Raw genomic sequence first — 20932 nt, forward strand, 5'->3', positions numbered from 1 at the left:
CGGCTTGACAAAGCCTCCTTAGAGGTTTTTAATGCTGGCTTGACAAAGCCCTGGCTGGGATGATTTAGTTGAGCCAGGGACTGGATTAGATGACCTCCTGAGGTCTCTTCCAAGATTCTATTCTATGATTCTATAGCTATGTGCAGTGGTGTAGCTTTGAAAATACTTGAAAAGATTTAGGGCCTGACCGTGCAATCCTTACTTAGATCTAAGTCTCATTTCAATTCTCATCAACCTTAGTAAGAGCTGCAAGTCTGGTCTCTAAGTATGAAAATATATTAAAAATATCTCTTTTAATTTCTTTTTTTTATTCTTTGTTATCAGATTTCAATACCATTCTCCAGCACATTAAGTCTCTAGAAGCCACAGTATCAGCAGGGCTAATCTATAACAACATAACTGTCTCAAGTTCATCCCATCTTCTGCATGGAGTCACGAAACTCAATTATTAAGTGAGAAAAAAATTGAAAAGCCAAAACAACAATCCAGAGCTGGTGTCAGAATGTCAATAGAATTACCACAGTTATCACAGTGTGAAGTTGAAACACTTAGGAAATTTAGAACATTCAATCCAGCCTATTACCAGCCCACACAGAGCAATACAGGGCAAGTATAATTTAAAGAGACTTTATCAAGGTTAGCAGGCCCAAAATTTGACCTACCTTATTTTCCCCTCCTTTTTCTGTCTTTTAAAATAAAGTTAATGTAATCCAAATGTGCATGTTAATTTATTTAATCTGCTTTCAATACAAACATTTCAGGGGTCTTTTTTTTTTTTAAAAAAAGTCACAGTATCCCTGAAATCATGATAAAGCCAATACAAATAAAGCAGTGTCCATACATACATAATAGAGAAACTTAATGCAGTGAGAAAACAAGTTTCTGTTTGGAGCATTTAGTGGTATGAATAATAAATTAAAATATTTAAAATTATTTTTAAGGTCATAGAAAAGCCTGAACTAATGATGTTTAAAAGGACATTAAAAAGTATGTTCAAACATTTCTTTCAGTATTCTAGAAAAAAGCAGTCCCTCAATCTTTATTTAAATTAAAATACCACTTTGTGATTGACCTTTTTTAACATGGCCCAGGGGAAGAGGATACCACTTCATTAGAACAGTAGTAAAATGAAAATGAACTATATAATATGGAAAGATGGCAGCTAAGCATTAAAATGTGTTTTCCCAGAAGGCTTCATATTTTTGGGAAGGCTTTCTGTACTTCAGGAACTGCTTCCATTAGTGCTAGCCTTAGTTCTATGTACCTGATGGGCATAATCTGGCATCACTGAAATCAATGTGAGTTATGCTATAGCCTTCAACGGGAACAGAGCCACACAGCACGTTTTCTGTGAGACTTGCTCAGTGCTGTCACTTAAAATATAATCTCCCATTTCCCAGTATCAGCATCTGATTCTGATGCCAATGATTCATAGAAAAGACTGGATTCCCTAACTGCCCTCTCCTGAATACTGTTTGAAAATTTGTGCATCAGCATCACCTCCTGACTTCTCAGTGGTTGTACAAGGATCATTAGAGGTCACAGAGACTCTACAAAATAAGTGAGGTTCCTGCAATCTGAAGTGTGAACACAAGGATAGGAGGCAATTGAGGCTCAAGTGTCATGGCTACATGGAGGTGGGGACCTGGAGATAGGTTTAAAGGGAGCTGGATGGAACTCCTTCAAAGCCTATGGCTGGCCCTGGCTTCACTTTTCTAATGAAGGGCTACTATGGAAAAATGACAATGAAAGTCCACATGTCCCACTCCAGTAACTCTATATGCCTTAATTTAAATGAAGAATGTTTTTGGAGGGAATGAGGAAGAAGTACACTTGCATTTCATGACTAATATGACATCCTGTTATTAATACTAAAATACATTTGAAATTTGCTTTAAGTCTTTATAAAGATGTTAAACAACAGAGGGAGAGAAAGTGAATACACTTAACAGATAGCTACATATGCAGCGCAGACTGAAGTCAGTGAAAGTTTTCCTACTGACTTCAGAAGAACTGGGCCCACAGTCAGGATCCCAACCACGCACAAACTTCTTTGCTGCACAGTTATTAATTAAGTCCTACTGGGGGATCAACTAAAGACTACATACATACTAAAAAAATATTGTGATTTGAAAGTTATGTCCCTCTTAAGTTGATGATTCAGAAACCAGATTTGTTTCTACTGATTTTTCATGTGGGTTTTGATTGTACTAGATACCATTACTAAAAGTTATAAAAAAAATAATATAAAATTAGATGTTTGGTGAGCACTAAGAGAGGCTGTGTCCTGCCTTTAATGAACTGTACTGTATACTAAGCAATTAGTGCATTACTAAATAAATATGTAATACTAAAATAGTAAACAGTGTGCAATCAAGCAACAAAAAGCATAGATCACAAAGAAAGTGTTATGCAGCAAAAAAAGAGAAAATACAGAGTATCAAACTTTTTTTAAAAAGATACTTTAATCCATGAGATTAAAAGCATTCAAGATTCTAGCTAAATACATACAAGTAAAAAAAAAAAAAAAAAAAAGCAACCTAAAGTTCAATTTGCTTATCTCACTAATTGTGCACGTTCTTCTACATGGACAAACTCCTACATTATAGGGTATGGCTACCCAGCAGCTGGGCAGGTGCTTTCCACCACGGGTAGAAAGACATACACTAACTCTGCTAGAGCTAGCATGCTAGAAATAGCAGTGTGGCTGTGGCAGCATGAACAACAGTGCAGGTCTGCTGCTGGAGTACAATCCTGCCTGGCCCTCTGGCTATGGAATGAGGTGGTTAGCCTGTGTCGCCCATGCTGCTGTGAGCCACACTGTAATTTTTAGCATGCTAGCTCAAGCACAGCTAGTGTGTGTCTGTCTACCTATGCTGCTGTGTAGACATACCCTTAATATGGTCACACATATCTTATGCTATGTTAACAACAATATAGAGACTATTCGGCTTTTGTTGCCTACTAACTACGCTGGGATTGATGACTATAGCAGATTTAATAGAGAGATCTAAGGAAAAAATATGTTAAAAGATTAGTATACCAAAACACACACACACAAAAAAAGTCCTTCAGTCCTTTTGCTGTAAGCACCCTTGAAATCAGAGAGAGCCCTCTAAATGTACTACACTTTCAGAGCATTTCAGCCTCATCATGGGGGAGAAAGCCAATAGCAAACAGCCATCATAGCATCCTATGTATCATTTTCTTTTCCCTTTTTCCTTAACCTGTAACTTTTCCTGAATCTCATTTTAATAGGAAACATTTTGTTTCACTGACTATACAGCTAGTTAAGGCTGCCCCTATAAAAAGTGAAGTAGCAAAAAACAAGTTATTATCCGAAAACAAAATATCCATCCAGACAACACATCCAATCTTACAGCGAAATAAGCTGCAGTTGTTTGTGTGTGTGGTTGCTGGCTATAATACATAAGGTAAACCCTGCAGCACTTAATGCTTATTCAGGGAAAAACCTCATAGAAGCCAGTAGGAATTGTACATAAGTGAATCCTGAGTGAAGGATTTGGCCCATGGTCTACTCATCTACAGATGGAAAGCATGAGATTAACAAACATGTACAACATGCAATAATAAAGATAAACTGTATGGCTATGGAATACTAATCTTATCCTCATTGATTTCCATAAATCAATTCCATAATCTCTGCATTTATGGGAACCAATGAGGATAAACATAATTTCCCAGGGCCATGAGGTCATATCTTTACACTGCATATTATTTACAATACAGGATTATTCCTTTGGTTGTTAATTTTTATCCCTTTTATAGTTAAGTATTACAAATATTTAAATTTAATATGATTTTCCCCTGATCCCCTATAGTTGGTTTATTAGTATCTGTGATAGTTACCTTGGAAACAAATGCAGCACCAATTTCAATAGGTTGGGGTAGAATTTCAAGCATTATGGTGCATGTGTGAGAAAAATGCAGATATTAAGGAAATTCTTGGAAATACCTTTGTTACTGTTTAATATGGAGATATAGTATTAAATGCCAAGAACACAGTTGTTTAACCAAATAAGGGACTTAGTCTTATTTCAGTTGTTTCTAGCAGCATAACTCCTAAAGATGAAATGAAGGTCAGTGTTTAGAGTTAGATGAACACATTTGAAAGCAAGTATTTCTAAGAATTTAAAAGCAGCAAAGAATCCTGTGGCACCTTATAGACTAACAGACGTTTTGGAGCATGAGCTTTCGTGGGTGAATACCCTCTTCGTCAGATGCAGGTAGTGGAAATTTCCAGGGGCAGGTATATATATGCAGGCAAGCTAGAGATAATGAATAGAGTAATGAAAGTTCGTTCAACTCAGGCGAGGATAAGGCCCTGTTCTAGCAGTTGAGGTTGTGAAAACCAACGTATGCAACCGCCATATGTAACTCTAGCTCAGGAACCAATCCATGCATACAACCTGCGATGCCAACTCTGCTCACATGATCTACACCGCACACCTATCACAGACTAACCAGATCAGTCCACACCCATCATCATGTTCAGTCACCTGCACGCTCCACAATGTAATATACGCCATCATATGCCGCAATGCCCCTCTGCTTGTGCATCGGCCAAACTGGACACAGTCGCTACGAACAGGATAAACGGGAACCAATCATGATATCAGGAATCGGCAAGTATACAAAAACCTGTTAGAAGAGAACTTAACCTTCCTGCACCACTATAGCAAGACTTAAGGCGTGGCCATCCTGCAGCACAAAAACTTCAGGACAGACTTTCAAAGAGAACTGGCTAGCTTCTGCAAATTTGACACCATTGAGCTTCAGGATTAAACAAAGATGTGAATGCTTGCCAATACAAAAACCGTATTCTCCTCCCTTGGTTTTCACACCTCATGTAGAACATGACCCCATCCCTCCTGATTGAATAACTTTTTATCCTCTAGCATTGGCCTGCAGTATATTACCTCCCCTGGAATTTCCACACATTGAGTTGACGAAGTGCAGTATTCTCCATGCTCCAAAATGTCTGTTAGTCTATAAGGTGCCACAGGATTCTTTGCTGCTTTTACAGATCCAGACTAACACGGCTACCCCTCTGATACTTAAGAATTTAAAATGCTTAGTTTGACTTACCTGAACTATGGTAAAATGTGATTGTTGTGATTGGAGACACACACACAAGCATGAGTTTGTCCTCCCTACACATTAATACAATTCTTCATAGCTATACATCTACTGCAGTTTGAGGTGAAACGACCAACATACCCAACCCTACAGTGGCATCTGCAAATGCTCCTAAATACTTCCTTTAGCCATAGTCTAAACCCAGCATATTACCATTTTTGTAGTGTGGGCCTATTGCTGTTTCCTCCTGTGGATATGGGATGGGATTCAAGAGGCCTGGAAGTACTATGAGGTTTATCTCACAGTTTTTCCTTGAAATCTTTCCCTAAAAGAGGAACAGTGTGGGGTGCATTCCTGCTCAACCCCATCCAACTCTGTCAGCAACATAACTCCATTAGGAGCCAAACTGTTGCCATTGGACAGGTAAACAATTGTGCTAAACTCTTTCAGGATATGACATGAAGATGCAGGGCAGAGTTAAATGACTTGAAGGAAAATGAAGAAGCATTGTATTAGTTACAGATGTGTGCTCCCTTCGGCTCAGAGAACTGGAGGGGAACATTTAAATCTATCTTTTGCTTGTCTTTGTTTCTTTAAATGTGAGGCGGTGAATATCAGAAGATTTTAAGGTTCTGATCTGTTTCAATAAGCACCTGCAAGTGTTTACTGGACTTTTAGTCCCTACCTTATTCAAAATATCCACATTTTTTTTGGTATGCAAAATTGGGACAGAATTCAAGATCAGATTCCTATGACATTTTTATATTTCCAGCTTCTAGTGAAGCCAGAAACACCAGACTCTCTTCTGGAATATTTTAATATTTCAGCTTCCAGTACTAACTGGAACCAGAAAACAAAGACATGTGAACATACACAATAATGAGAAAAGAAAGTTACCTGTTAGTTGTTGACCTTTCAGAAAAGAGAGCTTTTTTTTTTTAATTTTATTTTTAAATCCTGAAAATCTCTCCCTACATTCAGTTTAGTTTCTTGTTAAACTGTTTTTGGAATCTTCACCAAAATTATTTATTTCTCCTCTCCATATTTTATTTTATTTTTTAAAAAATATATAGCAGATCATGTAATTATTGATGCTTGCTTAGGGTTCCATTTCTCTCTCAAGAAAACATTAACAGGTCTGTGATTGTATTCTGATCTTTCAATTCTGAATTCAGAGTAGGATAGGAAGGTTAGATTTTAAGAACCCTATAGATCCACTCAGGCTTGATCACAGGTAGAAGACTGCTTTCAGAACTTTGCCCAAAAGACCCTGATGCAGTACCTCCTTGATTAAGCATGAAGTTGTTTATCAGAAAACCAATAATTTACCTGATTTGTCCACTACTTTGTGTCACATCACTTTGATCACACAGGCGTTTAATATTCATAAAGAGCAGCTAGAAGTGGAAATCCATGCAGTCCCATCATCTACATCATATTTTTGATTAGATAATACCAAGCTTCTTTGGTTGAGTGCAGTGAAGATGCTTTCAGAGCTTCTCACAAATCAAACATTGTATGAGTTACAGTCCAAAGAGGGGTAAAAAAAGACTTAGAAGCAAGAACAAGTAAGTATAATTTGCAGATATCTAAGGGGGACATAATAACAATGACATGAATAAGCATAATGAGATGTTAACAAAAAGGCACTGTCAGTAATGATACCCTTAGATAAATGGCAAATGTACTTACTTGAACTCTATCATTACTACTTCAATCACAGCCACACTTAAACTTTGGGGAACTAATTTCATTTATAAATTCTGCTGCTGCACATCAGTTATTAGCAGCATTGCTGCCTGTTAGGTTTAGAACTGCTGTGCTAGAGCTGATTGTCTGATACAACCTCCAGTAAGAGGAGAGTTCCAAACCACTTTAAATGTCAAAAAAATGCAACAGCAAGGGGACATTGCCACTGGTTTTGTCAGCTATTTTGTTATCCTTTCTAAGATGTGCAACCCTATTTGCTTTTACCTGAGTGCACAACTGCCCCTTTCCATTATCTCATCAATCCAACTAGTCTACATGAATGTTAAAAGATCATCCTACAGACCAAGGGATGCAGCAAACTACTTGAGCCTTTCTTCAGAAAGAACTGGAGTTCCTAGGGGTCAGGAACACAATGTTAAAGTTAGTTTCTTTAGAATAACGTTAAGAAATTGAAATTGGTCTCTCATTTCAAGGGCAATAATTGTTCCTTGATCTTATGGAAATTAACCTAAAATCAGTTCTTTAAACATAGTCCTTTTCCTTCAGGAAAAAGCTCAAGGCTTTTCCACCCTCCTCCAGCCCGCTCTACTACCTAACTTGTCTTCCACTCATTTACAGCATGCTGTCTCCGGCATGTCTTTCAGGACAACACTGAACAGTGCACTGATACAGTTACCCTCCAACCAACAGCACAGGAAGAAGAACTCCACATGGACTCCTCCTGAGGGTCGAAATGACAGTCTGGACCTATACATTGAATGCTTCCGCCGACGTGCACAGGCAGAAATCGTGGAAAAACAACACCTTAGCACTTCATACCTACGTCCGTGCCACAACGCGAATGCAGTGTGTCCATGTGTGGCTCGAACCACCCTGGCAGTGTGTGTGCTCAAAGAGGTTGTGTGATTAAGGAGTGCTGTCCTGGGGTGTCATCGTCGATGAACAGGTTCGACTAGCCAAAAGTGAGGGTGTGTGTGTACCGGGTGGACTCTCCAGTGGTACCAAATTCTACATAAGCGTGGTGTTGTTCCCATTTGTGGTTGGTGTGGTGGTGCGCAGTGAACTACCTTAACTGGACACTCCCCTTAACTACACCGGAACAAATCAACATACCCTTTAGGCCATCGACTCAGCGGTTATTCTATCTACTACCCCAAAGATCCCACAAACCCGGAAATCCTGGACCGCCCCATCAATCTCGGGCATTGTGCTACTCTTCACTGAAGAACCGTCTTGGATAGGTGGACTCTCTACTCAGACCCTATGCCACCAGCATCCCAGCTATTCTCCGTGACAACCACTGATTTCCTGAGGAAACTACAATGCATGGTCACCTCCCAGAAAACACCATCCTAGACCACCATGGAGGTAGAGAGGCTCTCTACACAAAAACATCCCACACACAGATGGAAATACAAGCTGTCAGGAACAGTTATCCTTGAATGTTGCCACAGCACAAACTGGCTGCTGAGCTCTGTTTCCTTTATTATGACACGACAACTATTCAAATTGATGAGACAATATATATCTCCAGATCAGTTGGCACCGCTATGGGGCACCCGCATGGCCCCACAAATATGCCAATATTTTTATGGCCGACCTGGAACAACGCTTCCTCAGCTCCTCGTCCACTCATGTCACCCTTCTCTACTACCTACGCTACATTGATGACATCTTCAATCATCTGGACCATGGAAAGGAGACTCTGGAAAAATTCCACCATGATTCAACAGCTTCCACCCACCATCAACCTCAGCCTGGACCAATCTACACATGGAGGGTCCACTTTTCTAGACACCACGGTGCAAAAAGTGATGGTCACATTAACACCACCCTATATCGAAAAACTACCGACCGCTATGCCTACCTTCATGCCTCCAGCTTCCATCCTGGGCACATCACACAATCCATTGTCTACAGCAAGCACTGAGGTACAACGCATCTGCTCTTAACCCCTCAGACAGAGACCAACACTACAAAATCTCCACCAAGCATTCTCAAAAACTACAAATACCCGCACTGAAGGAAATAAGGAAAAACAGAGTCAAACAGAGCCAGACGTGTACCCAGAAAGCCCTACTGCAAGACAAACCCAAGAAAGAAACCAACAGGAACTCCACTGAACCATCACATAACAGCCCCCAGCTAAAACCCCTCCAACGCATCATCAGGGATCTACAACCCATCCTGGACAAATGATCCACACTTTCAACAGGCCTTGGGTGGCAGGCCAATCCTTGCCCACAGACAACCTGCCAACCTGAAACGTATTCTCACCAGCAACTGCACACCGCACCATAGTAACCTAAGCTCAGAACCAATCCATGCAACAAAACCTCGATGCACTCTCCGCCCACATATCATACACACAGTTTGACATCCATCAGGACCTAACCAGATCAGCCATACCATCACTGGGTTCATTTCACCTGCACGTTCCTACCATGTAATATACGCATCATATGCCAGCAATGCCTCCTCTGCTATGTACATCGGCCAACTGGACAGTCTTACGGGAAAGGATAATGGACACAAATCACGATATTAGGGGTCCAATGGCAAAATATACAAAAAACCTGTAGGAGAAGCACTTCAACCTCCCTGGCCACACTATAGCAGACCTTAAGGTGGCCATCCTGCAAGCAACAAAAAACTTCACGGACCAGATCTCAATAGAGAAACTGCTGATGCTTCAGTATCATCTGCAAATTTGACACCATCAGCTCTGGATTACTAACAAAGACTGTTGATGGCTTGCCAATTACAGAACCAGTTTCCTCCTCCCTTGTTTTCACACCTCAACTGCTAGAACAGGGCCTCATCCTCCCTGATTGAACTAACCTCATTATCTCTAGCTTGCTTGCTAGCATATATGTACTTGCCCCTGGAAATTTCCACTACCTGCGTCTGACGAAGTGGGTATTCACCCACGAAAGCTCACGCTCCAAAACGTGTGTTAGTCTATAAGGTGCCACAGGATTCTCTGCTGCTTTTACAGATCCAGACTAACACGGCTATCCCTCTGATACTTGACTACTTTATAGTGCAGAATGATGGGGAATGAGAAAGTATGAATGTCCAAACTGTCTTCATTCCATACAACCTATCCCAGAAAAATCCTCCATATCTTTTGGCCCAGAACAATCTCAAACCAAGATCTACTGACACAGTTCAGCCAAGAGGATCTGAGCACCATCATTGCCAGGAGGTGTTGGGGATGGATTGGTCATGTGCTTTGGATGGAAACTGATTCCATCGCCAAAGTAGCAATAAGATGGATACCGGAAGGCAAGTAAAAATGAGGCTGCTCGAAAACAACATGGCTAAGAGCTGTGGAAGCTGAGCTGAAAAACCTGAGACACAGCTGGGGAACCACTGAAAGACTTGCCAGAAACAGACAGGAGTGGAGGACCTTCATCACTGCCCTAAACACTAGAGGCATAATAGGAACATGAAGATGATGTGGGAAGATACAAATTATATATGGATCACGTGGTCACACAGATACAGGATGGCTACAATTTATAGGCAGCTATCTGGCTATGCCAAATGAAGGACAGGAGACATTTGACATGGGATTAATCAGGCTGCAACTTTATTATTAGATGTCTCGGACTACCCAGCAGATAACAGTGCCCAATGCGGATAACCCCCATGTTTATTCCATAATTATCCAGGGGACTTTTACCAGCTTCCCCTCTTTTTCCCTCTTGGTCCCTCCAGCAAATCCATTGCCAGGACCTTACCATCCACCTGCACCTTGTAGGAGGGTTAAGGTGGGTTATAAAAATGGGGGGTTGGCTCCCTGCCATACCAATCATAGGAGTCCCCAACCGCCTCCCGTTCATTCTTTTAATAAACATCTCTGTTTAAGTCCTTTTCCAAGCCTTTTATTCAGTCACTGTGTACATTTCCCATAGAGTTCCTGCACTGAACAGCCACACTACACTTAAATAATGAGTTGCACCATGTGGCCTACCGCCCGTCATGCCACACATGAACAGAGCCCTTCCTGAAACTAGCGGTGGGGAAGGCCAAAAAAACCACCCAAAGAAAAAAACCAACTGCACCTGGCTAACATGCTGGTAAGGGAAAAATTCCTTCCCATCCCCCCTTAAAAAGAGAGACGGGTAGCCTAATGCCTACAGCAGGTGTTGACCAAATCTGGTATTTTACCACCTAAAAGGAAGAGAAGGTGAGTCCTGCCTCAGCCTTGGTTTGCGTAAAAAGGAAGGCACGGCACTGCTCCTTTTCAAATCCTGCATTCCCAGGGAATGAGTCAGTGTCCACTCTGCCCCTTTTGCAGCAGTTTTCATCTCCCCTCACCACCCCTCAGCCATAAAGCACTGTTCCCTTCACTTGGCCAGCCCAGCCCCAAAAAACCCTGCTTAAAGGTGCAGGAGGGTCATTTCCCTCACACAGCAGCAGACTACAGAAACTGGGGCTACCCTTTTTGCTTTTGATGAGTACAAGAGGAGATACAGGAGAGAGAGAGCAGCTGAGGAAATCATAGCACAATGCAAACCCATAGCTTTTAGAGAAAGACACCTGAGTGCTCCAGAATGTATTAAGAATATTTTGTAAGTTTACTTTTAATATTCAGTAGTAAAAGGGTAAGTTTCTGCTTCCACCCAACCCATTATATGAATATTTTTGGGCTCCTCTGAAAAGGTCTGCAATTTCTTAAATGAAATAGCCCCTAAGAATGATTATGTGATATATCTAGGGTGTTATACTTCTGAATAGTGGACACAGAAACAGAGGGAGCTAATAGAAAAACAGCTCTTGGCTGCACTCGCTTTATTGTTCTTGCAGCAGAACTGAAAGCAACACAAAAATGAGGCATTGCACTAGGGATGGAGAATGTTCACACATTTAAAAGTACAGAACATCACATATGGGAACATCTAACCTTGGACAACAGAGGATAAAAATTAGTGGAATAGTGTTTCTGGGGAACATCTCTACTGAGTACCCCACCCCCACAGGAAACAAAAACGTGTAAAAATGTCATTTATGGATAAATACAAACAAATGTATTATCATAGAGCCAGCAATAAGGTTTTTTACTGTATGATCCATATAAGGTTTTGTTTGTTTGTTTTACTTTAAACTATTTGTTCCAAACACATTTCAATGAAAATGTATCATATTGGGTCAGATCTTCAGCTGCTGCAAGTCAATGTAGCTCCAGCGACTTAAGAGGAGAGACACTGATTGACAATAGCTGAGAATTTGACCCATAATATTGGGCCTGTCTGATTTAATGTTGCAAGTGGAAAAATAATAGGAACCTTTTTCCGTTTGAAATTCAGCTGGTTATTGCTATTATTCAAGCCTATCACCATCATTTTAAACAGGAAAGAAAAAAACAGAATTTTACAAACCCATAAAAGAAAAAGCGGAGAAACAATGCTTCAACAAACTGTTATGCAATATCAGAAGGATGACAGAAAAGCAGAAACAGTAAGCATAATAATAATAAAGATCAATTCTCCATTATATTGAGAAAGTCAAACTACGTCCCTGTGAAGCTGTCCTTAATCAGGCACATAATTAATTATAGTAATATAAGGTCTTGTTCTCCAGAATTAAAATATCCTCAACTATGAACATAGCTAATCAGATGGGTAATGATGCAGCACATGTTAGCTGCAATACTAACTAAACCTTTTGTATAATCTGGCTTCTGTGTGTACTTTTCACCAATAAGCACTGCCAAAACAAAAACACAAAATTACCTAAAACTCATTCCAAGGGGGAAGACAAAGTATAGTAACAGTACACAGGCAGTCAGGGCCAACCAATCAAAACATGTTTCTTCCAAATCCCAGCCACATCTTGTATGAAGCTGAGAACATATTTCGGTGACAATTGAACTATAGGGACATTCTTTGGAAAAAGAAATTTTGGCTAGAAGACTAGGAGTATTCCACTGGTGGTGATAGCTCCATCCCAGCTCCCATATAATGTCAAGACATCAGAAATCATTTTATATTGGCAAAAGGAATCTTTTCTTAAGGTTTTATGTAAACTGGAGCTCAGTTTGCCAGTTCAGAAACCTTTAATAGAACATGTAGGCAACACTGGATATGTTTGCAGTCTGACATATTTTACAATTACAGCAACAGCAGGAAATGCAAGAATACTGTTCTCATTACATGATACCTAGTTGTTTGCAGTAAAGGCATTTTCCTTTGGTTTTAGTAAAAATTTTATTCTTTGATTACTTACAAAGTCTCCCTCTGACCCGTCAGATCTAGTTCAGTTGCCCCAACAGACAGGATGCAATTCATTAGTACCTTACTGTGAATTAGGTCAAAATCACTTTTTGTAGATTGGTAAGATGACACACAGAGGAAATAAAGGTCTCATATGCAGCACTTTCGAGAAGGTATTCAGCACCTTAAATAATAATAATAGCTCTTATACTGTATTTTTCATTTGTAGATCTCAAAGCAGTTTACAACAAAGGTATTCCCATTTTGCTGATAGGAAAACTGAGGCACGGAGTGATAGAAAAGCCGTGCAAAGTTACCTGGCAGAGCCAGGAGTAGAATCTTGGTCTTCTGAATCCTATTCCAATGTTCTGTCCACTAGATCACAAGGCTGGGAGGACCAGACCTTAAATGAACTGCCCTAAGAACATAATGCATTCAACAGAATGGACAAAACTAGGAACGTAACCAAGGATTCTTGACTGCCCCAACAGGAACAGAAATCTGTCCTCTGCTCTGATTTCTAGACCATACAATTATAGTCATATAGAGTCATATCTTATTTCTAGGCTACAAAAATTAATTTCTATTTGGACTGAACTCCATATCACTCTTGAACCAAAGGATTGTTGGAGAAATACATATTGTCTGTGAACTGCTTCATATGGACAAAGAATACATATACCATTTATTTACATGTATCTTCGATTTACACTTTTAATTCACAGTTCTGCCTTTGTTCTCAGTATTACCATATGCAATTAATAACTTAAAGAGGAAAATTAAGTTATTGCACTGAATTCAGATTTATATCTTTATTGGGCTTAATTTAAAGCTAGTTCTTATAGCTTCATTTTTTAGATTTATTTCTTTAACAATTTCTCTTTTCAATCAGACCTTTTGATACCTAGGATGGATCTTTCCACAGTAAGCAAAACTTTACAATCTAAGTCCAGCTGATAGAAGCAAAAGTGTAATGATAATAAAAATAACTCAACTTGTGCCAAGAATACATAAATTTCACTGGTGCTCAGTGAAGGTTTTAAAGGAGGAAGAACTATAGCTATTTCTATGCTACTTTTTTCCAACTTTAAATTAACGTTATCAACTCTATAGCAGCTTCCTACTTGCAGCAAGAAACGTGACAAATGTTTTCACATACACATATTGCTTTAACTTAAATAAGTGCCTGGTTATCAAGACCAAGCTGTCCCTCTTCAGTCTTATAGGAACAAAAATAAATACACAATAAACCATCTTTAAGTAATGTTAAGGTTGTTTATGACAAAGGAAAAAAGCAAGGGCATTCAAAAAGTTGAATCCGACTTCCTTCCTGAACTTCAGCAGTGTCACTGGGCTTTCCTGAAGCATATGTGGTATGAAAGATCATGGTCAGTTCAAAGCATAATTAAAGCAATAACCTATTTAAAGTATGTATTAACGTATCACCGTTCCGAAACTGTAAGCATCATGTCTTGTTTTTCCTCCCCCATCCCACTGGCAGATGGTCCTCCACGGATGAGAGCTTTGAGGATATTTTGTTCCCCCCTCTCCCTACACACGCTACTTGACTTCTTTTCCATATCCTTCCAACTGAGCGGGACTAAGATAATTGGCTATGACTCAATTCCCAGCCTTGTGATGTCCATTTTAAATAGAAATGGATGAAACCCAAAACCTTAATGCTAAACCCCTTAGAATATCACAGGGTTTGGGATCTGATTCCCCAGATGCAAATTTGTCACTACATTTTTGTTCCTGAGCCAGATTCTGGTTCAGATGCAACTAAACCTTGCAGAAAAACAACTCATGAAGTTCACTGACATCTACTCCACACCTTGATTGTGTAGATATAAAATACACATATAAGGCATTTGACTTAGGACTTGTGTACACGGTGAGGTAGTATGGACTACTTGGGTGTGATTTCTAAAGTTCACTAACATGCTGCGCTTTAATTCAGAGGTTCTCAATCTTTCTTTTTCTCAGGCCCCCCAACATGCCACAGTAACTGCTTTTCTGCATATAAAAGCCAGGGCCGGCATTAGGGGGTAGCAAGCAGGGCAATTGCCTGGGGCCTCACGCCACAGGGGCCCCCACGAAGCTACATTGCTCAGGCTTCAACTCTGGGTGACAGGGCTCAGGTACCTTGGCTTCAGCCCCATTTGGTGGGGCTTTCGGGCCCAGGGCAGAAAGCCGGTGAGTCTAATGCTGGCCCTGCTTGGAGGCCCCTCATAAACCCCGCTCGAGGCCCCTGGTTAAGAACTAATTGGTTCCCTTGATTGGTCCACATACACCCTCCTGGTGCACAATAAAGGTTCCCAAGTATGCTTTAGCATTAAGACATAGTGAGGAACCTTTAATGTGCACCAGCAAGGTCTACATGGACCAATTAACATCCACCATGTTAGTGTGCTTGAGAGATCACTCTGCTGTAGTCTGCATTACCATTGTGTAGACAAGCTGTAACAGGGTGCTGGATAGGAGAAACAAGCCAGGCCCGTTAGCCCTGTTCCAGGGCGAGAAGGGTAGTAGTTGGGCTGGCTGAGGGGCCATGCCCTAATTACCAGAGTGGATCCACCTGCAGGCCTGGGTAGCCAGCCTGCCCTATAAAGCTGGCTAAGAAACAGGAAGTGTGGGGGGGAGACAGGAAAGGGAGGAGTGTGGGCTCTAGATCCTTGATGGCTGGGAAGTTAGCAGTCTCCCAGAGTGTTGGTCTCTGTAAATAGCTGTAAATAATAGGTGATGGGAACGGACACAAACAATAAAAGGACATGGGTGCTTCACTTCAGTTGGTCTCTGACTGCGTTTGTGGAGGGGCTGGGAGAAGGCACCACTACATAAGCCCTTAGTACTGTGTGACATTCTGACTAAAAAAATAGCACTATAGCATATCAGTAAAGCACATGCAAGTGGATTAACAACTGGCTGACAGATTTCAAAAAGGAGTTCTCAATGGGGAATCATCATCAAATGGGGGTGTTCCTGTTGGGGATCCACATACTCAACATCAGAACTAAATATAAAATTACCGCTGATAAAATTTTGTAGATGACACAAAGATTGGTGGAGTGGTAAATAATGATGAGTACAGGGCAGTTATTCACAGTAGTCTGGACTACTTGGTAAGCTGGGCCCATTTAAACAAACTGTGTTTTAAAAAACAGCCAAATGCAAAGCCATATAGCTAGGAACAGAGAATGCAGGCCATACTGGCAGAAGGGGGACTGTATCCTTGAAAGCAGTAACTCTGAAAACGATTTAGGGGTCACAGTGGATAAGCAACTGAAAATGGGTTCTTAGCGTGATGCTGTTGCAAAAAGGGCTAATGCTATCCTTGACATATAAATGGGGGAGTACATTTTACCTCTGTATTCAGAACTGGTGAGTCTGATACTACGGCAGTGCGTACAGTTCTGGTGACCACATTTTGAAACGGATGTTGAAACATTGGAGAGAATAAAGAAAAAAGCCACTGGGGAAGAAAAAAAAAAAAGATTCGAGGTCTGGAGAAAATGCCTTCAGCGAGACACAAAAAGAGCTCCATTGGTGTAGCTTATCTAAAAGAAGATTGAGAGGTGACTTGATCACAGTATGCAAGTACTTTCAAGGGGAGAAAATACCAGGTACTAAAGGGCTTCTCAATGTAGCAGAGAAAGGCAGAATAAGAACCAATGTCTGGAAGCTGAAGCCACACAAATTCAAATTAATAATAAAGCACACATTTTTAATAGTGAGGGTAATTAACCACTGGAACAAATTACCATGGGTAATGGTGGATTCTCCATCTTTTGGATTTTTGAAGCATTTTGGATGCCTTTCTAGAGCGTGTGCTTTAGTCAAACGCACATTATTGGGATCAACAGAGGGATAACTAGGTGAAATGTAAGGGCCCGTGATATACTGGAGGTCAGACCAGATGATCAAATTGTGTCTTCTGACACTAATATTTAATTAATATAACCTTAGTCTAAACCATTTTTTTCAATGCAGATCCAAACAACACCTATTCAGCGCATCTTTGTTTATAAATCTGCTGGAGGGACAGTACAGAGCAATATCACAAATTCAACAAATACCTAACAGTATGTTTAGCTTGATTCCTCTATACAACTTTTAGCTTCTCCCAGGCTGGAATTACAAAAGACCCTCACAAGAATTCTTGTCTGTTACAGTACATGACACACACGCAGTACCACTGTGCCACAGAGAGGGCCCCGTTAATGTCTGTGTGTATGAATCTTCCATGATAAGCAGAAAATCCTACAACTAGATTCACAAAGGGCTTAGGTGTTATGATGCCCAGCATCACAACACAACTTATGGACACCTAGATGGTCACGGGGATTCACAAAGCCTAAGTTAGGTGTTCAGCCTTCCTATACAATGAATGGAGGGAGATAGGCAACTAAGAATGGAATTCACAAGAGCCGACACACTGAGCAAGGAGCTGCCTAAGCTAGCCAGTAGGAGATGCCAAGGAAAGTGGTGCATCCTAAGCCACGTCCTTTTCAGGGAGTGAGTTTTGACTGGAGGGAGGCACCTATCTCTACCTGGGATTCTATGAACCCTCACTCCTCAGATGTCTAAGGTTTTTCTTTCAAAAAGCTAAGGAGGAAGAGAAGGAAAGAGAGAGCCAGAGAGACTATAAGAATGATTCCATAGCCTGGGTAGGGCGCTCCCTTGCAGATGGGAGACCCAGAAGCCAGTCTGACGGCTCCCATGACTATTTATGTATTTAGCTAAAGTGGGCTAGCTTCAACAGGAGACTGAGGGAGCCCTACATCACCCAGTGATTAGGGCAGTCACACCTAGAAGTGGCAGATCCCTGTCCTGATCCTGTCTCCTCATCAGGCAGAGAGGGAACTTGAACTGGTGGTCTCCCACGTCCTGGATGCATACCATAGGCACTGGGCTAAAAGTTAGGAAACAGCTCTTCCTTTTCCCCCTGGTTGTTTTGTGTGGAGTTATACACACATGCCAGTTCAGATCCTACAGGTGAATTATGTGGAGGAACCCGTGTCTTCCCCTGTTTGTGAATCACACTGGGTAAGGCATCCAGACACCTAGAGTGAAGCAGCAGTTTGCATGCTCAGAACCAGAAATATAAGCCCTAAGAACCTTTTACTGCAAAAATCATAGGGTCCAAGCAGGGCCGTCCTTAGGATTTATGGGGCCCTAGGCTGTGTTATTAAAGTGGTGCCCCTATGCCCGATGGCAGCCCAAGCTCACAGGCCGGTGGGGGAGGAGGGACGAGACAGCAAAGGATAATGAGACGTCCGGCCTGCCTCACTGTGGCGGAGAGTCACAGTTCCCCGCAGAGACCCCCATACCCTCTCCCTCATACAGAATGGACATGAAGAAGGTACCTAATTGTGCGATCCGTGAGGATGGGGAGGTAAGTCGGAATAAGATACTCTCGTAGCTGAGTTGCCGTTTTTAACAGCGACACCCGACCCGCTCTATCAGTGTAGACCAGGCCTTCTTTGCAAAAGCTTCGTAGAAGGGTGTCCAGCTTTCCGCCTGAAATACAACAGTACATATAATGGGTAATACATGATCCAGCATGCTCTTCTCGTTGTTTTTAACTTTTCTGAAAATCAAGTATTTCCTAAGATGAATTTATATTTTAAAATGTACTCTTAACCTAAGCAACATTCCAGATTCCTAACATATTTACTCACTGAAAAACGACAACGATATTTTTAAATTAATGAGAGAGGTTTAGTGTTGTTCATAACAAGGGTCATCTGTTGGGTTAGAAAAAGGGAACACATAAATTTTACTTTGGTCCTGATCTCCACAACAATAGACATGTTTAGTCGAATTGACCAAACCTTTAAGGAAAGGACATGTTTCCAAAGATGTGAGGTATTAACAAGGGAGTTATTTTTGTCTACTAAGGATACTGATTTTGATGGCAGGGTTTCTAAACCGAGTTCATCAGATAGTCAGAATTAAAGACAGGGAGAACTCTTTGTGTCAGGCTATCCTGGAAGGGAAAGGACTGTGTCCCTTTCTAAGGCTCTTGTCAAGTCAGGAGTGGGCGGAACAGGCGCGTGAGGGATGTGACAGAAAGACCGGAAGGACTTCGGAAGCATTTTTTCTTTAAAACCAAATAGTAAATTAAAATGTGTATTTCTAGATAAGGGAGGTCTTCTGAAGGCATTTTATTTAAAAAACTAGATATCTGAAAGAATCCCAAACTTTAAGGCTAAAGATGAAATTGTGCACTCTAGTCTATGCAAGAGCATTTTTAAAGAGTGATTTATAATCTTCACCGATCACTATGAAATATTTAAAAAAGCAAATTTTAAAAACAAGGTCTGTAGACTGACATGTTTCGTGTTTAAACACGGGATTAATGCATAACTGTTTTTTGTTGCAAAGTAAAGTCAGAAAACTACAGATAGCCAAAACGTTTATTTGGGCATAAGCTTTTGTGGGCATCTGATGAAGTGGGTTATAGCCCACGAAAGCTTATGCCCAAATAATTTGTTAGTCTCTACGGTGCCACCAGGATGACTCCTTGTTTTTGCTGGTACAGACTAACAGGACTACCACTCTGAAACCTGTCAGTATACACCTGGGAGTTGGCAAATGCCTGTTAAATGGCTTCATTACCCCTTGAATGGCTCTTTAACAGTTTCAATGTTGTGCTAATAGGTCTGGCAGGCTGAAGGCTTTTTCACTTTTAACTACTAGATTCCCTACCAAGGAAGACTCACCAGGCTGCAGCAGCCATCTGTGGGAGCCTGCAGGAAGGGTCAGAACAGGGATAGGAAAACAAGGTGCATGGACGCTAAGATCCAGTGGTGCCCCAAATTTTCAGGTGCCCTATGCAGCTGCCTATGCCTAAGGATGGCCCTGGGTCCAAGTCAGTTCAGCCAGCTGAGCACGGTTTTTGTGAATACTAGTGGTGCCTAAATCTGGGACTTAGGCACTTCTAGGTACTTAAATTCTTTTCTGAATCTTGCCTCTTTTGTACAATATGAGAATAGGAATGAAGCGAATGAATCCCCAAATAAAAATGTATTAGTGTACAGTTAACTTTCTCTCCAAAAACAACAATAATAAAAAAACCTTAACTGTATATTAGGGCTTAATTGCATTATATCAAACTATAATTCAGGCATAACATTAAGAGACATTTTTGAAACACTTCAACATTTCTTTCAAAATTACAGTAATTGTCATCAGTAGTAATAAGACATATTGCATAGATAGTTAAATTATGTACTAAATTAACACATACATTGTTGTTAGTTTTGTTAGTGATTTCTTCTGTGCCATAATTATGTATAACATTTTATAGAAATAAAAAAAGCTAGTGCCTAATCCAAGGAGTTTTCATACTACGACCCCAATCCAGCAGAAACTGACTTTTGGCTGGAAGGCTGATTAGCAAGAGTAATTCCAAAAGATTACCATCAATGGAATGACTCAGGGCATGTCTATACTGGCAAAGCTACAGTGCCAACAGTTACAGAGCCGCTCAGAGAGTGCAGAAGGGAAACTGCTCTGTGTGTTCACACTGACAGCTGCCTGTGCAATAGAATGTTCACACTTGAGGCACTTGCAGCGCTTTTTGAAGCAGTGCACCCTGGGCAGCTATCCCACAGAGCATCTCTTTGTTGTTTGCTACTAAGACTTGAGGGAAGGCAGGGGGGTCACAGGGAACCCTGGGTCCTGTCTCAATGCCCCGTTATGCATTGCTTCACATCCCAGCAATCCCTGTTCTTCCGTCTGCACTTGGCACCATCTTTCAATGGTTTTTGTACTGCATGCCCTACCTCTTTTGGGCAGCAGGAATGGATCCCAAACTGCTTACCAGTATGCTGCTTGCTCTGACCAACACATGACGAGTGGCACGGGAGTTATTCCTTAAACTATGTAGGCAAGAG

General features: G+C 41.0%; 1 protein-coding gene across 8 annotated transcripts in view; it reads right to left on the reverse strand.

Annotated features, from left to right (window-relative positions):
• The window catches only part of RBFOX1 (RNA binding fox-1 homolog 1), a 2554959-nt gene that overhangs the window by 1267284 nt on the left and 1266743 nt on the right, over window positions 1-20932 (reverse strand). The window lies entirely within an intron of this gene.

Source organism: Chelonoidis abingdonii, chromosome 9 (assembly GCF_003597395.2).
Source record: "Chelonoidis abingdonii isolate Lonesome George chromosome 9, CheloAbing_2.0, whole genome shotgun sequence".
NCBI classification, from domain to species: domain Eukaryota; kingdom Metazoa; phylum Chordata; order Testudines; family Testudinidae; genus Chelonoidis; species Chelonoidis abingdonii.